General features: G+C 53.2%; 1 long non-coding RNA gene across 1 annotated transcript; it reads right to left on the reverse strand.

Moving 5' to 3' along the window:
* Positions 1 to 1,962: 1,962 nt before the first annotated feature.
* On the reverse strand, positions 1,963 to 8,408 carry LOC124084235 (uncharacterized). Its single transcript, XR_006849064.2, has 3 exons — positions 8,334 to 8,408; positions 7,960 to 8,082; positions 1,963 to 2,506 (listed from the first exon to the last, which is right to left on the reverse strand). It is a non-coding gene; the product is annotated as an uncharacterized LOC124084235 (long non-coding RNA).
* Between the last annotated feature and the right edge of the window lie 5,982 nt (positions 8,409 to 14,390).

Below are 14,390 nucleotides of genomic sequence, written 5' to 3' on the forward strand. Positions count from 1 at the left end.
CTTAGGGTTTTAGTATTTTTAATTTAAATATTGTCATTTTGCCAAACAAACTAGAAAGCCTATTCGGGAAAATGTTTTATGTGTTTAACCACGAACCTTTTCTCAACAACCAAAGAGAGCATGGGGGTTGGGTGCAACAACACTTGAATGTCTCCCTGCCACTGGGTGCCCTCCAGCAGCACCATCCCCTAGGGTCACTTTGGAAACTGGGGGGAGGGGGTGGCGGCTCCTGGTCCGCAGTGGCTGGGCTTCTGCCCCACACTGGAAGGCTTGTGGAGGTCACCTTGGACAGTAAAGTAGGTGAGAGATCTGTGCATGGTTATTGGCACATAAAACCCAACATAAGCATGATTTTTTTTGCAAGATTTTAACATATACTGGCATTTTTGGAAATGTAACTACACACACAGAAGGTTGGACTTTTTCCTGAACAGAATTTTACAGCAGTTGTTAGCGATTTTGGAAAATCATCCACAGTGCTTGACACCAGGTCAGACTGAATCTGTCCCCTGACATTGGTGGTTCAGTGGACAGATGCAACCTCTGCCTCCTCCACAGATCTTCTAGGGTGACATGCCTGGGGAGCACTACTGAAATACAGGGGCTTCTCTCAGGAACACTGTCTCCTTACTTCTCCTTATAAGGTAGTTAGCATAATACGTTGATATTTTTAAATTTATGTGAATAAGTAGATTATGTTGTCTGTGCATTTTATTTCAAGATGGAACAGAGGGTATTAATTTCCTATTGGCGCGTCATGAAGCACCACAAACTCGGTGGTTTAAAATGATGCAGACCCGCTATCTCCAGCTGCTGTGGGCAAGAGCCCAGCTCAGCTTGAGCCAGATCCTCTGCTCGGGACCTCACAAGGCTAAAGTGGAGGTGTTGCTGGCTGCGTCCTCATCTGGAAGGTCACCCTGGAAAGATCTGCCTCCAGCCCCATTCAGGTCACTGGCAAGATTCCTTCCTTGCAGATGCAGGTAGGACTGAGGTCCCTGACCATCCACGGATGTTCATGGGGTGGCTTGGCATCCAGAAGAGGGCATCTCATATACTTCACCTTCTTCCCAAGGTCACACCCATGAGGGATAATCTCCTTTATTAGCTCACAGCCAATTGATCAGTAGCTGAATTACAGGACTGAGAGCTCATGTATTGGGGACCTACTCCCACCCTGGGTGATGCAAGGTGAGCACCTGGGGCTGGGGTGCTGGTCTTGGGCTGTCTTGGCATTCTGCCTGCCGTTGGCTGTGAACAACTAACCAGTATAAAATGGGGGCTAACCAGAGGGCTGTGGACCTCTCAATTTTAAAGAGCAACACTTGTCAATGTACCCCGGGGCATTTTCACCTGCCCAGCCTCCCTGGTGGTGGTTAGCAATGAACACCCCAACTTCCTTCATGGCTCATCCATCGGCCACAGGTGGGGGCTGGGATGAGCACAGATACTTGACCACAAGGACTGAAAGGGGCTGTCTAGCCTAACTCTCAACAGATAGGGATACTGTGGGGTCAGAGGGGACAACAGTGACAGAGGGTAGGCACATTGAGCAATATTCTGCTTTGTGGGAGGGAAGCAGGGTTGACAACCAGGTGCTGATCATAAAACCTGAGGACAGGGTGGGACAGGACTCAGCAACCCTCCCGGGCCAAGCACGCCAACAGCCCAAGGGAGCCCCAAGGGCCATCGCAGACAGGCTGCCCATGGCCTGGGATACCAGCTCTCCACTCCAGCCCTCCCACTGCAGCACCAGGGAGCCAGGGGGTGCCACAAGAGAGGACAGGAAAGGGCTACAGCCCGGCCATGGGAGAGCTGGGGCAGGGGACCTGGGGCCCTTACCCTAATGTCACCAGCAGCCTGTTCACTGAGAGGCTAGCAGAGACCATACAGGAACCCAGCTAGTGAGGACAACTTCAGGCTTCCTCAACGCCAGGAGCTGCACTCTGAGGGAAGGAGCCTTAAAGAAGCGATGGGGTCGGGGAGGTGAGCGACACCTCCCATGGACATTCCCAGCCACATAACCATGTGGGCAATGCCATGCAGAGTTAACGGTGGCACAGCTGCCTGAACAGCTGCTGATGGTGACCATGTGTGGAGGACACCGTAAGTGCTTCCTGTCACCAGCCTCCATTCTTGGTGTTTCCCTGAGGATAATACACAAGTCACCCCCTGTGAGGACCCGCAGGTGTGGACAGGTTACCGCACTCGAAGGCATGGGATGGCCCACACTGCAGGGGCTCAGGTGGCACCTGTGCTGCCCACAGGGAGGCCATATGGGAAGGAAGAATAGGAGGGAAGTGGCAGCAGGTGACAGCCGCTCCTGACCGGCCAATCCTGGGCTCGCCCAGGCACTAGCTGGCCTCTGCGAGGACTGTACAGGCTATAGGGCTCTGGAAAGGCGGCCGGAAGGCCGTGGAGTCTGCCCACAGAGGGGCATGCTTGCCCTCGTTCCCATGCCCAGCTTACCTGGCATTGACGAGCGCTTCCAGAAGTCAGCAGAATCTCCCTGGAGGATAAAAGGGAGTCTGTTTAAGGATAGGAAGAGCCTGGCTTTGCCAACATGAGAAACTGAACTTCCAGATGAGGTGTTTCCTTTACACCAGGTGACCAATTTTTCTAATGCTATTGTTCAAAATGCATCTGGAACAAATCTTAGATAATTTACTTTGAAGAGCAAAGAAGCTGTTGGTCTCATCTTAGTAGTGACAGGTCCCTAGAGAAGATCCCTGTGGCTGTGGCTAACCTCAGGGATCTCTAAGAGAGCCTGGCCCTGGTGCAAAGCTGGCTGCGGGCATCTGATATCTGTGGAGCTGTGGTCTGGGACGCCTTCCTGCTCCTCTAGCTGAGTAGCTTGAGTGGTGTTAGTAACACTCCTGAGCCCAACCTAGAAGACAACTTCCCAGCGAGGTTTGCAGCACCAGCTGATGCTCTGAAGGGCACCTAGTGCTCCCAAGACCCCGGTTTCCCAAGGCCTCCTGATGGCCCAGGGGCCTAGAGCAGCACAAGTTACCCTGGTGTTCGCTCCTGCAGAATGATCTGTAGCAAGTCCAGGAAGCGCCCCACCTGAGCTGAGAGGCAGCACTGCCTGTCTGAACGAAGAATAGGCAGCTGTGGGAGAATCTGGGTCCAGGGACCCACCATGTGGCCAGTGGGTAAAGCGGGGACAGGAAGCCCTATGGGATCCCCAGCCCTCAGAGCGCCCTAATCTCTGTCTCCAAATCCCCCAGATCCTTCCACTCCAGTTGCAAGCTAAATACCACAGTGGTGCTTTCGCAGGGCGGGGCCCCTGGCTTTGAAATACTCAATCTGAAAGCACTCTACTGCACTCCACATCTTTCCCCTCACCACAGAAAAGGCCCACATTCCCTCTGTTGATGAATCAAGAAGGAGGATAATTAGGTTCTCTTTGGGTGCAATTTCAAATGTTGTAACATTTTGAATGGTCATAAAGTTGGGCTTAAAATTTTTATCTTCAGATGCAAAGTCAGTGATGATAACTATCAAAACTTTGAAGACCTCATCATGAAAATGTCTCAAGGACTTGTTGCAAGGGGTCATCTTGTGCATAAAACCTCATGCAAACAAATGAGGGGCAAAAAAGCAAACTCAAGCTCCTCATTGAAAACGCTAAAGATCTGCTTTGGAAGTTCCATGCAAACTCCATACTTACCATCACCTGAGGAACACACAATGGATTTTTCCACCAACCTTCATAGAGAGGCTTCTGAATTCCAGTGCTAGTTTTTAGTTTTAACTTTTTATACAAATATTAGCCCTTTCTGCACTTGTGATGTGCAGGAAGTTGGGAAGCATCCGGGAGGCTGGAGCCTCCCACCCTCCAGGTCGCAGACCAGGGAGACCAGCCTTGGGAAAAGCTAAGAGTGAGTCGAGGTGGCCCCCACCTGCAGGCTTTCCTCCCAGTCAGCAGTGTGGGAAGCAGGATGATCCCGGAGGCAGTGAGCAGCTAGAGAGGCCAGCCTCTTCCAACAGAAAGCTCCAACTCTGACGTGAAGGCGCCAGGCTGGTAGATTCTGGCTCCTGCTCATCCCTGTCTTCCAGTGGGTGTGGTGAGTCTTCATCCTTCCAGGGTGGATTAATGTCCAGAAAAGCTTTGCGTCACTACAGCTTAAGTCAGATGAATAAACACACTTCAGTAATATTTAGAGTCCCAAAGAGGCACGGCATAAATTGATTTTATTTTTATTTCTCCTAAATGGACTCAAGGTGATTTCCTAAGCCAAGTGCTTTGGGTATTCCTGGAATAAATACATCGATTCTTGCGGTTTACAGAGAAAGTGTCAATTAGATATATGGGGTCTATGGTGTTTGATTAACTTTATTCTCCTTGCTTTACGGCTATGCCCCTAGGATACCCAGAACGCATTCTCTAAATAGAGGTTTCTGAGAGGCAACCTCAATGGCTGCTTCGCTGTTGTTTCTAGTGAAGTTCCAACAGTTAAGGCGGTAGCTCATTTGCGGCGTCAGGCGTTCAGGGCTTCTCTCCTTGAAGGGCGGAATCGCAACAGTCCGGTGGGAACCGCGGCCCCTTGGGCGATGTCTACGGATTCCTGTCTGCTGGGTGCAGGCTCAAGGCAGCCACGCGGCGGCTGAAACCACAGGGAAGGCGATGCACAGGCCGGGGGGGGGGGGGGGGGGCCGGGGGCCAGGGCACCCCGGCCGGGAGCCTCGCCCGTCTCCCCGGCAGCCGCGCACGCGGAGTTCCCAGCGCTCGGCTCTCCACGCGTCTGCGCTCCGCGTCTGCACGCGTTCGTCCGCTGAGTCCAGAAAACCACGCACACTCGGCAGTGCGAGTAAACCGTGGAATCCCCACGCACGCGTTTTTACGTTAAACGCGGTTAATGCAAACGTCAGCGCCTCTGCGTCACTCGGAGCTTGGGTCTCTCTCAGGCCTCTGTCCTGCTCCCCAGGACCTCTTCCTTCCCCACCTGGGCTCCGCGCCCAGCCTCCTGCGGGTGCGGCCGACAGCTGCCCGCGCCACACTGGCTCCCTCTTGTGGGCCTAGAAGGTCACTGCATGCCCGCTGGACCGGGGGCCTCCTGCAGGGCCAATCCCAGGGATTGGGTGATGCTGACGTCGGGAATCCATCAGGACCCTAAGCCTTCTAACTTGAAGACGTTCCCGCAAGTGCTCGGGGCTCCTCTGATTCCCTCTCGGGACACCTTAGAGTCCGCAGGTTTTCCCGTGTGTGAGACTTTCTGAGCAGTATCAGGATGGTGTGTGCACGTGTCTCCCAGGTGCTCTCTCACAGTGAGTGCGTGGGGCAGCTCACAGGACAGGCTGGCCTAGGGACACAGGATCACAAGGCCCGCCATGGAGCCCCCGGTCTGCCGCCACCCTAGCATGTCACTTGGTTCCCAGACTGCAGTCTTCATTGCATGCTATGAGGTCAGCGGATGGGAACGTGTTCTGCAGGCCAAGACAACGCAGGCCAGCGCTGTTAGTACCTTCCATATATGTTGAGGGGCTCTGCAAAAAATCCTGAATCTCAAAATCACCTTCCTACCGCAGTGCCTGAAGTTTTCACCTAAGGGGCGACCTTTCAACGGGTTTTCTTCCCTGGGATGCAGCATTGTTACCCAGAGGGACAGTGTTAATCCACAGGAGCTGTTGTGTGGGATTTTTCCACCAGGGGGCCACTCCTGGCATCCCAGAGCAAAGTGTCCCTGGAACCATGGGTCACCTCCCCTGCAGGGAGATGGCCAGTTCTTCAACTGGAACCCCTGGTTCTCTGCTTGGGGCTTTTGGGGCTGCCATCAAGTGAATGCCCCCAGAAGCAGCGCTCAGCCATGGCAGGAGGTGTTTCCTCATCCCTGGGCAGCAGTGATGCTGTTCAACAGTGTTAACAGCACAGTTAATCCCCAGGCTTCCATGGAGGTTCCTGCTGGACACCATGCCCTGTACTGGCTTCATGCCCTGCTCCATCTCTGCTAGTGCTTTCTGGATCCTTTTGCAGTTAAACGCCTTGCACTCAGATCCTTGTGTCAGGGTCTGATTCAGGGAGTACCCATCCTGGGATGGTGGGCACCAGCAGTGGGCCTGGGATGAGACCCTCGGGATGGGGGTCTGGAATGGAATCACTCACATGCCCAAAGGGAACAAGACCCCAATGCTGGTATTAAGCAGAGTTTCCAAAGACTCTGAAAGCTTTTCATCTTATCTTGCAGATAAGTTCTGTGAAATTGTCATCTGCAGTGAATTGAGATGGAATTTGCTGGAAGGAGATGCATCCTGCTAATGCAAGAGCGCCGGCACTTTAGAGATATGGCAGCAACAGACCAGAGTTGATTAGTTAACTGAAATTGAAACCCCAAAAGAAGATGACAGGCTCAAGCCAGCTGACCATAAACTTGGAACACAGTGTGAAGGCCAGAAGATTTCATGGCGCCATTTAAATGCTTTCATCTCCTGCAGATCATGAAGACTGTCAGATCTAGGTCCTGACTGAGTGTTGGAGTAAGGAAGGAGGTTGAAGTCACAGCCCTGCAGGGTCTCTATGGGGCAGTGAAGATCCTGATAAGGAGTGGGACCTGGCAGCCAAACAGGGAGCTAGGGGTGATATGCCTGAGAGTGTTCAACCCCCAGATTCCCAAGAACCTCTGGGCTGGCAGAAATAGTCCCTTCCCACCCACTAGAGATGAGCAACTTCTCCCCACCCAGGGGTCAGGAAAAGCTCTCCCTGAGCCAGGTCCCCCAGACAATGTTGCTGCCCTGAAGAGCCAATCCTGCCTCTCCTCTTTGCTACCAATAATTATGGCCAAGTTGAAGAAAGGCTTGGGTAGGGAAGGAGTGTTCCTGCTGTAGGAAGAAAGGGGTCATTCACCACAACAGCCCTGGCTAATGAGAGCTCCTGGATGGAGTGGATGCTCGGAGGATGGAGGCAGGGCAGGCAGGGATGGAAGACAAGCAGGGGAGGGCAGAGATATTGACATGGGAGCACTCTCTCACGGCTCAGGTGAGGTCCTGGAGGACACACCCTCTGCTCAGGTACTAAGGAGTCCCCTAGTTAGGGAGACACCTGCTTCCCTGGGAGGCTCTGTGGTGGCTGTCTTAGGGAGGTCAATATTGCCAGTAGGAGATGTTGCCTTTGAATTGGGCTCAGAGGCAATGCAGATTGTGCTATTGGAATAACAAAGGCTACATGGAGGCCCTGGACCAGCACAGGAAAGGCAGAAGTAATTGTCATGATTCATAATGGAAAATGAGGCAGAAAGACAAGCTGGAGGTCTGACCTTCAGGGACCCCTGGTGATGGCTGGTAGCCAAGGTGTGCCAGGGTGAGATCATGGGCAACCAGTGAGAGTATCACCTTATATAAACAATCAAGAAGATCACGATCAAATGAGCAGAAGCCAGGCACCACTCACTGCACTGGAAACCTGCAATCCCTCGCCCAGTGCTAGATGAATCCATTCCACGGTCCAGGGCTCGCGGGTTGAAAGGAAGGAGGCCCTTGAGGAAGGGTCCTGCAACATACCACACCACACACACACACACGTGGCAGCTCTTCCTCAACTCCTGCCAGAGAAGCTGGCCATTCCCTCAGTAATGCCACACCCGGGAAAGGAAAGAGGATCTCTTAAGGCTGTTGGACGTAGGATCTGAGTGGACACCAGTGATGGTGAGGCCAATACACCCTCAGGAACCCAACAGCATGGAGCACACAGAACCACTTGTCACCAGGTCCCAATCAGTCTCATAGTGGTCCAGCGGTCACGCCCTTGGCCACTGTCTGCTGGGGCAGACCAGCTCCCCACAAGAGGAAGGGGAGAGAAGACACCTGAGGTGTGCACAGAGCAGCTGCAGTCATCTGTGTTGTTCAGGGTCTCCCCACAGCCACCCACGCCACCCACAAGGAGTCTCCGAACGTGGAGCAGCGGAAAGACGCCTCAGCCCTGAGCTTGTGCAGAGGAGGGCACAGTGAGCAGCTAGAGAGACTCACTTTTCTGGCAAAGTGCAGAGGCCCTTGTCCTGGACCTACTGAATGAGAATCCTCGTTGAGCGTGGTCTCAGGTGACTTGTGCGCGTGGAAGGGTGAGATACATGGCTTCAGGACCTTCTGGACCTTTGGGGAGAACATGTTGAGAACAGTTTCACTTTAAAATAAGTGGACCTGTGACTCTCTAACCTGGCCAACACCAGCCCCATCTCTACCAGCACTGTCACCAAAGACTGGCCATTGCCCTCCAGCAGGGCCACTAAGAGAGCCACCTCACCAGGTACCATTTCCTATGACAAGCACACAGCTGAACTATTTTTCAAAGTGTTCAGATTAGGGGGTAGGTTCCGCTGCGCCTCCCCAGGCCCCGCACTCACCGAAGTTTGGACCACCCCTGTGGCTGTCTGGGCTGTCCGTCCCTCTCCTCACTCACCAGCCCCAGCCGCAGGTTCTGCCTGCCCCGCCCTCCACCTCCGCCCTGTACTCGAGGTTTTCTGCCGTGGTCAGAACAGCCAAAGACAACAGTGCTTCAACTGGCAGGAAACAGTCTTCACACTCTCAGGATTTCCTATTATGGGATGTACAGGCTTTTCCAGAAACACAATTGCACCTAAAAATAGAAACTGCCTGGATTTGCCTTCATCTCGGCACAATAACTCTGTGGCCACTGCCGCTGGCCTTGAATGAGGGCCAGGCACTTTGAAACATGAGGCTGTCAGCGGAGGTGAGGAAGCTGCTTCCAGGGCCTGGAGGGAAGGTGGGTGGCTGTTTACTTGCTCCTCATTCCTCTGTTATTTGGTTTGATTTTGCCAGTAAAGCCTGGGCAGGAGGAAGGAAAGGAGGGAGAGAGGGGCAGAGGAAGGAGTGGGGTGGAGGAGGGGGCTCAGGAGCCGGTGTGTCTGGAGGAGGAAGGGTGGGCCCAGAAGCCAGAGAGGGAAGGAGGACGTCGGTGGGATTTTCACTGTCCCAACAGCTGACCTGAGGCTGGCTCATGGCTTCCCAGAGTGCAGATGGAGAGAGCAGGTCTCACGGAGGGTCTGTGCTCTCCCTTCCCACCCCCTGCCAGCATGCCTGCCCCTGAGAGACCTCCCTGTCCTGTCCTCAGTCCCTCTGGGCAGGGCTGGGAGGGAAGAAATGATGAGGTAGGGGGCTAAAAACAGAACCGTCCAGACTGGAGGGTCTCGGCTTGTGTCCCACCTGTCTGAGAGCAACAATGAACCGCAATCCGGTGGCTCCAGGTTACAGCCAGAGAAAGCCCAACCTGGAAATGCAGGCCTGGGTTGGCTGTGGGGGCTGATCCCAGAGAGTGTCCAGCGGTGAGGCCAGGAGGACACAACCTGAAGAACACAGTCAGTGACCTGGAAATTGAGAAGACAACATAGGAGTGACGAGAAGCCAGGCGGCCTGAAGGTGTCCGAAGAGGCTGGTGAGCCCTGCTGGTCCCAGCACCGGGATGGGTTAAGCAGCCTCACGCGCTAATCCCAGCTGTCCCTTACCAGCTGCCAGGCCTGGAGTGCCTGCCTCTCCTCTAGGGCTCCCTTCCCTGTCCACAGAACTGACCACCACTCGTTGCAGGGGTGTCTTCGAGGTCAGCTGAGAGGGATGGAAAGCAGCACTTGTGCCCTCGGTTGAGGGGACGCGTGGGCAGAAGAGGCCTCAGGAGGGACAAGACAACAGCTTCACCGGAGCCAAGCAGGGACCAGGAAGAAAGGGCACAGCGGGCCACAGCGGAGCTCAGACCAGACCTGGAGCATGGAGGACCGGGACTCGAGGGCCCACCCCGGTGAGAAGAGGCACGTCTTGTCAGTGGAGTGGACGCACTGTGCTCTGCTGTCCAGGAGGGGACGTGGGGACCCCCTCCCTCCAGAAGCTGACGGAGGAGCTAGAGTATCACCCTCTGCAGCCCCCAGGAAGGAGTGGACCCACCACTGACCATCCTGCCAGTTATCCAGCGGGCAATGCACTACCTCAGCCCAGGTCCACCCTCCAGTACCTGCTCTGAGATGGAGACACGGTGTCCAGCTTCGTCAGCAGAGGGTGCCAGGGACGTTGCAGGAAGATTGGGGCTTTGGTTCTGCTCTGGACATGCGGTCTGGGAGCATCCAGCGAAGCTCTGCCCTGCCATACATCCAGAAGGCGCAGTTGCTCTGCGACCCCAGGCCCAGCCTGAACCAGGGCCCAGCGTGCCTCAGCCCTGCCTCGTGGACACTGCACTGTGGCCTCCCTCACAGTGCTTCCCCACCTGCTTCTGGCCTCTGCTTCCAGCACCAGCTGGCTCTCCTGCACCAGGACTTGGCTTCCCCCGGCCGCTCCTGTGCACACGCAGGATTCCCCCCATATTGTCAGGCAATTGTAAAATTTTTAAAAAATGTAAAACATGCATTACCAAAACCCCAATAATTCAGTTTCTAAATATCCAGTTTAGAGAAATTATCCAGTAGGTGAGCAAAATGGTAATTTTCTGCAGTGTTTTTTTGCAAGAGCAAAACCCCTAGAAGCAAACTACATGTCCAGCAGGGAGAAAGTGGTTAACAAAAAGAAGCAAACAAAACTTGGTGTATCTGCTGGGCAGCAGTTAAAGCCCATGGGTCAGCGCAGCAAAGAACTCCAACACACATTATTCAGTGGAGCAAGCAGAGTCATGTGTTTCATTTGATCCCATTTCCAAAAAAAAAACCAAAATGAAGTAAAGCTAGCAGAATAACCCCACCCCCAAAATGATATTTGTAACTGTTGATATATGCACATGATTTTCTGTATATTTCTGCTTTGTTGATTTTTCATAATATGCTCCTTGTGCTTTTCAATTTGCTTTTATTTTACATTACAAGTGTTTACTGAGTTTTGCAAAAAACAAATTTCCAGTGACCTGAGTGAGACCAGTTTCTGAGGCATGCAGTGGACTGGGAGCCTCCTCAGAAGTCATGTCCAGTGCTGAGGCAGCCCCACTCAAGGCCCCTGGCCCCACTAGAGCATAGATAACCAGCCAAGTTTCAAGAAAGAAAACTCCAGTGCCTGTTTCCTGTGTCCAAGGGTTTCCTCAGATGTATCTCGTCATTGGACTTTAGGGCCAGAGGGTCCTCAGAGACCAGCTGAGTCAGTTGCTGACTTTTAAGGCTAAACAAGCTGAGGTTCTGAGGAGCCAGGGGAGGGACTTAAGATCCCCAGAATGTTGGACATTTTTATTAAAAGGGTTTCTTGCTGAGTACCAAGAGGGCAGCAGGACAGTGTGCCCAGGACACCTCTGAGAGCCTGGGAGCCCAGAGGAAGCACCTAGGGAACCATGTTCAGAACAGACCCCAGCTCGGCATTCTCGTGACGCTGCTCAGGCCCTGCCGGGGCGCCTGGCATCCAGCCTACAGTGCCCCCAGGCTCTGGAGAGCCAGCACGGGCTTGGGCTTGTCCTTGGAAGGACAGCGCATGCTCCTCTGCACCAGGGGACTGTTCCAACCAGGGTCACTGTGCAGAAAGACCCATAAGGTTGACCTCATTCCTGCCCTGGCAGGCTGCTGTTGCAAGAGGAGGGGGCAGTGCTTACAGCGTGGGAGTCCAGGGACGTTGATTCCGGCCTGACTAATAAGGCCCAGCCTCTGATGGGCAGAGTGGGGAGATGCACTGGATGAGGAGTTGGCCACCCAGGAGGGTTCAGAGTCGGTTCCCAGACAGACCCAGCTGTGTGCGGAAGCTGGTCCTTCAGGTCCTCCTGGTGGGAGTTAATGGTCAGTTAGTTCCCAGCTCACTGTTCTGGGAAGCCTTTAGTTTGTTGGGAAGTACTGGGAGTTGAACCTGGGGCCCCCCCTACCACGGAGCTCCATCCCAGGCTATTTTATTTTTTAAATTTTGAGACAGGGTCTCACCAAGTTGCCATATGACCATGGACTTGGGATCCTCCTGCCTTGGCCTCCCAAGGAGCTGGAATTCTAGGTGTGGGCCACCATGCCAGCTTCATAAAATCTCTTTAGAAAATTTCAGGAAGCTGGCTCGTTTGGGATCTGAGGAACAAAGAGAGGATAGGGCATCAGGACGCCCGATTCCATTCTCTGGACTGTCGTTAGATAACGGTACCCTTGGACAGATGGACATGTTGGGATCCCTGGTTCTGCCTCTGCTGTGGTCTGAGGTGTGAAAAGAAGGTCGGAGGGCCTCTGCATGTGGGCTGGCACTCGGACCAGCCCTGGTGGTTCTGCAGTGCAGAAAGGCTTCTGTGGGCATTTCAGTCTGTTTTATTTTTAACTAATACCGTAATTGTACAGAGTTTTTTTTACATGTAGGGTAAATTACATATTTTTACAGTGTGATTATATAAAAAGGAACAGAAAAAAAGTGATCAAAAGAAAGTTCCCTGTATTCCTATCATTCAGATTCAACATTTGACACCTGGTTCTACTTCCTTGATAGTTTGATGTAAATATTTTCTTCAATAAGTAATAGATTTGCTTGTTTTGGGCTCATATCCAAGAAAATAATAAACTGGGAGAAAGGGAATATGTTAAAAAGTCAAGTAAAATTAATCGATACAGTAATGGTGTGTTATTGTCACTGAATGGCAGGCCAGGGCCAGGTGAAGGGATGCTGTTTAAGTTATTATTTCTAGGTGTGCATACAGAATTGAGGCAAACCACAGCCCTATTTGAAGTGTCATGCAAAGGTGAACAAGGAACACAGAGTTAACACATAAAAATGCATATTGTTTGAAATTATAGTCAATGTTTCTAAATCATATATTCAACAAAACAAAATAGAAATCACATCATAGGATTCTTTACAAGGGGTGGTGTGGTGGGCAGTGTGGTGGACTGAACTGGTCACAGGCAGTGACCCTGAAGTCAGACTGGCTGGACTGGCTCCCCGATCCCACAAGACTGATCCAGCCGACACAGGCCGACTTCCTAGGGCGGTGCCTGGCACACACTAGGTACTCAGTTAACCGTAGATCAAGATTCAGCTGTGGAGCCAAATACAGCGGAAAACTGTGCTGCTGCGGGGGTGTGTGTGGGGGTTCTCAGATGGTCTTTGACGGGCAGAACGCAGCGCAAAGCCTGGACGCGCGCCAAGATGGAGAAGAGAGGCATCCTCACGGACAAAACATAGAGCCCTCCCACAGAAATCCCAACAAACCCCAGAACCATCTCAGGCTTCAAAGTCATGTGCCAACTCCAAGTCACTCCCTCCTTAACACCCCACTGTGGGGACACTCTTCTTTAAACAGGTTTGTAAATGCCACCAGCACTTTGAGGGTGCGTATCCCTCACGCACTTATTGACTCCCTGGGCTCACCCCTGGAGACAAGGCTGGATGGATGAAAAGGGCAGGCCCGTCCTGGGGAGGGTGTTAGCGGGCTTTGCAGTACTACAGTGAGACACCAGAGGGACTCCCTTTCTGAAGAGAAAAGGTTCATATAGCTCACAGTTTGGGAGGCCCCATTGGTTTGGCCTTCAGGGAGGACACCGTCCAGGTGGGAGTGTGCCAAGGAGCAACCAAGTAATCGCATATCCAGGTAGGAGCAGAGCAAGGGAAGAGACCCAGGGTTCCAGGACTCCCTTGGAGGGAACATCCCAGTGATCTACACTGTGTGTGTGTGTGTGTGTGTGTGTGTGCATGCTGCTGGGCATGCTAAGGATCGAACCCAGGGCTTTGGCGGCTAAGCTGGTGTTGTACGGCTAAGCAAGGCCCCATCTCTACAGACCCACGGCACCTTCCAAAAGTACCACAAGCCTCTAACATGCAGATCTTTGTGGACAGTATCCGTGTTAGGACCACCTCAGGGAGCGTGGAGTCCAGTAAGGCACATGCGTGCGCGCGCACACACACACACACACACACACCCCTTTCAAAGCACAAGCAGAGATGGGGCAATGATAGAAAGGGACCCCTTGCTAGGGGAACCAAAGTCAGAACGCTTTCCCAAGCTACCTTGACTTCTTACCCTCCTCGTTCCCTCGTGCTCTGCTTTAGCACAGAAATTCATCTGCTTCTTTTGCGATGCTACAGGCAATCACAGAGGCTTCTGGATGTGAGCTCGTGGGCTGCTACTGACCTCCTGGGGAGGTGACCTCTTGGGGAGGATCTGAACCCAACCACCTGCCTCCTCCTGCCCGCTCCCATGTTCCCTCCTTCTCTCCAGCTCCTGGGCATCACTGGGCATGCTCCACTGCCTCATCCATGCTGCTCCCAGGACACCCTCCTCCTTGCCACCCAGCTGGGCCCCGTGAGGTCCAACCTTTGGTGCAGCTGGAGAGGACAGAAAGGAACTGCCAGCACAGACTGGGTCACCCAGGAACTGCAGGGGTTCAAGCTGGGCCATGAGGGTACGTGGGACATGGGACCTAGCAAAGTGCCATGTGGAGAAATAGGGCCTGGGCTTTGGGGAGAGTGGATAGCTGCCGGAGATGACCAAAAGCAGGGCCACTGAACCATGGGACATTGGCCTGGTG

The sequence above is a fragment of the Marmota monax genome, unplaced genomic scaffold (assembly GCF_021218885.2).
Source record: "Marmota monax isolate L192 unplaced genomic scaffold, Marmota_monax_Labrador192_F-V1.1 WCK01_AAM20220418_F8-fsc00022, whole genome shotgun sequence".
Taxonomy (NCBI): domain Eukaryota; kingdom Metazoa; phylum Chordata; class Mammalia; order Rodentia; family Sciuridae; genus Marmota; species Marmota monax.